The sequence below is a fragment of the Meleagris gallopavo genome, chromosome 9 (genome assembly GCF_000146605.3).
Source record: "Meleagris gallopavo isolate NT-WF06-2002-E0010 breed Aviagen turkey brand Nicholas breeding stock chromosome 9, Turkey_5.1, whole genome shotgun sequence".
Lineage (NCBI taxonomy): Eukaryota > Metazoa > Chordata > Aves > Galliformes > Phasianidae > Meleagris > Meleagris gallopavo.
The window spans coordinates 18941637-18944642 of record NC_015019.2 but is presented as its reverse complement, the minus strand read 5'-3'; the positions used below and the strand labels follow the sequence as shown (position 1 = coordinate 18944642).

General features: G+C 47.1%; 1 pseudogene; it reads left to right on the top strand.

Moving 5' to 3' along the window:
• Positions 1 to 2680: 2680 nt before the first annotated feature.
• Positions 2681 to 3006, top strand: part of LOC104912231 — an 8399-nt pseudogene continuing 8073 nt past the window's right edge.

Below are 3006 nucleotides of genomic sequence, written 5' to 3'. Positions count from 1 at the left end.
TTCCTTGACAAGTCCATCCCTGTTGGTGAGAATAAGGTCCAGTAACACCCCTCCCCGTGTCGGTTCCTCCACCACCTGCATCAGAAAGTTGTCTTCAACACACTGCAAGAACCGTCTGGACCGTGCGTGCCTGGCCATGTTGGTCATCCAGCAAATATCTGGATAATTGAAGTCCCCCATAAGCACCAGTGCCTGGGAACGTGACGCTACATCCAGTTGCTTTTGGAAGGCCTCATCAGCCTCCTCATCCTGATCAGGGGGCCTTGTAGTACACACCCACAACAGTGTCACCCTTACCAGCCTGCCCCTTGATTCTCACTCATAAGCTCTCCACTGCTACATCACTCTCCCCTAAGTGAAGTTCAATACATTCTAGCTGCTCTCTCACATGCAGAGCAATTCCACCACCCCGCCTAGCCAGCCGATCTTTCCTAAAAAGCATACAGCCCTCCATGACAACATTCCAGTCATGCGAGCTGTCCCACCACGTCTCCGTGATCGCAATGAGATCATGACCTTGCAACTGCACACAGAACTCCAGCTCTTCCTGTTTATTCCCCATGCTACCAGATATACCAGATTTTCATCATAGGAAATGGCTAAAATATCCCTAGCCATGCTTATTGGTTTTTCAGGGTTCTTAATTTGTTTTGTTTTGTTTGTTTGTTTCCTATAAATTATGATCTAGTTTAAGCAGGAATTAATTTCAACTTAGCTTATGGAGTGTTAATGCAAGATTATGAGACACAGTAGTTCCTTTAAGCCTTAAAACTTATGAATCTGTAAGTTTATAGGTTTCTTCCTACTTCTGCCCCAAAAGGAGGATGAGGGAATACAGCAAAGTAATTGGGAAAAAAAAAGAAACCTTCCCAATGCATTCACACCAGGTGCAGGACTGTGTTTCCCAAAGTCTCCCGCTGCTGGAGGCTCCCAGGCAGCTGCAGCCTGAAAACACTGATGCATCCAACGTACCAAATAAGACAGGTGGGGAAGAAAGCTGCTCTTTTTTACTGTGTGTTTTTAATTGAATGGGTTATAAAATACTTTGGGCATGCTGAGAAATTATGATTTATTCCTAAATAAAAAACTGTAGCTATTTTCCTTGTTTAAATCCCCATTTCTCCTCCTACAACAATGGTTATTATATGGATACATTTGCAGTGTAATGGAATCATTATCATCTCTGTGTATTATTACTGTTTCAATCCCTTAACACTCTGTTCCTTCCATCCCACAGGATGCTGGTAATTACTGCTGAGGCATGCCATTTGTACACTTTCCCTTCCCAGGCAGCTTCAGCAGTTAACACAAATGCATTTCCCATGCACTAGTAAACACAGGCAAGCATGACAGCGTATGTGGCCCCACGAGCCACTTTCAGGACACGACCCTTGTCCACCAGAAAGCTGCATGGCACCAAACCTCACAGCCATGTTACATGTGAGATGAGAAGGAAATGCAGAGGACTTGTTTATGCCTCAGCTTTCAGTGTGTGTTGCAGCAAGACCGGAGTGCTAGCCATGCTGTGCAGGACTGTCTGAGGACAATGCGGGGAAGGCAGGTTAAAGCAACATGTGTGTGCCTCTGCTGCATGCCCACATACGAAAGAGAACATCTGAGCATACTCCCTTCAATAAAACAAATTCAACTTGAGCCCAGTTTTCCCTTCTTCCCTTAGGTTCATGCCCCTCCTGTAAGATGAGGAATGTTCTGAAACTGGTGCAATTTTGCTTCATCTTTTGATGATGTATTCTAATGCTTAAAGAGAAATTAAACATAAAACAAACAAAAAAACTTCCAGCAAAATAATCTGGCTGCTGCTGTATTAGTGCTGTAAAACTCCAGATCTGCTACAGTGATCTTCCCTGATCTTAGCCAGTTTTGCTCCTGAACTCAGCTGGAGAAGCAGGGTTTGAAAGGAGCAGCTCTGGTTGCATCTCAAAATCCCAGTCTTGTCAAGCTTGATGCAGCACCGCCTCAACAGCATACTGCAGAGCAGGATACTCCGTTTTTTTCTACAACATCTCCACATTTTAAGTAGGGAAGCTTTAGCAGCTCCGATCCTAAACACCAACTTCAGTACTTCCTTGCTCAGCAGCACTGCAAAGGCATATGAGCTGGCTGCTGCAGGGTGCTGCTGCTCTTCCTGATTTCAGGTAAGAACAGGCAATGCATTTTTGATACCTCTAAAATGTGGGCTCTGATACTTACTGGTTAAAAACTAATACAAAATGACAGCACCAATTTTGCCAAGTTCAGTAGTCTTTTGGCAGCAAACCTCTATAATCTAGAGACTAAGTTCTTCTAACTCCCTATAAAAAACCCTTTAATAATGCAAACTGCTGTATTAGCACTTTAAAAATTGATTGTGCATTTTCTTTTTTTTTTTTTCTCCCAGTGTGAACCCAAAATTTTATGTTCTTGAGAGAGATGAAGAGCAGCAATCTGCTCCTATCCAGCACGTATCTGTGCTTTGGGCACGGTGCAAAGTCACAATAACCCACATCCAGCATCTTGTTCTTTTAAAATGCAGCCAAATACTATCCCGTTACATCGCGATTTGGCAGCGAGACGGCTCCAGTGGGATCCAGTCGCGCTGGATGCGGTCTCGCTGCTCAGCACTCGGACGAGCTTTCCAGAGCGCGGAGCCAGCCGAGTCGGCGGAAGGTGCTGAATCCCCATGGCTGACAGCGAGCGTTCCCGCGGCGAGCGGCGCTCGGGGAAGGGAGCTGCGCGGCGAGGGGAGAACTGCCGCCAGATCCAGGTTTTGCATCTCCGAGAGCCAGATTGTGTGCGCGTGTGTGCGGCTCGCCGGCTGGCAGGTGCCGAGGAAGCTGGCTGACATGCTATTTTGAAAGCACAGATTTAGAGACTCGGGGCCAAAACTCCGGCCGCAGGTACCCCCGCTCACTGCCGTGCTCCGCGCTCTTCGGATTGCCGGAGAGCTCCCGCGGCGAGCTACCGAGCCGGAAGCGGAGCCGCCTGCGAGAGCGGCCGGGGGAATGC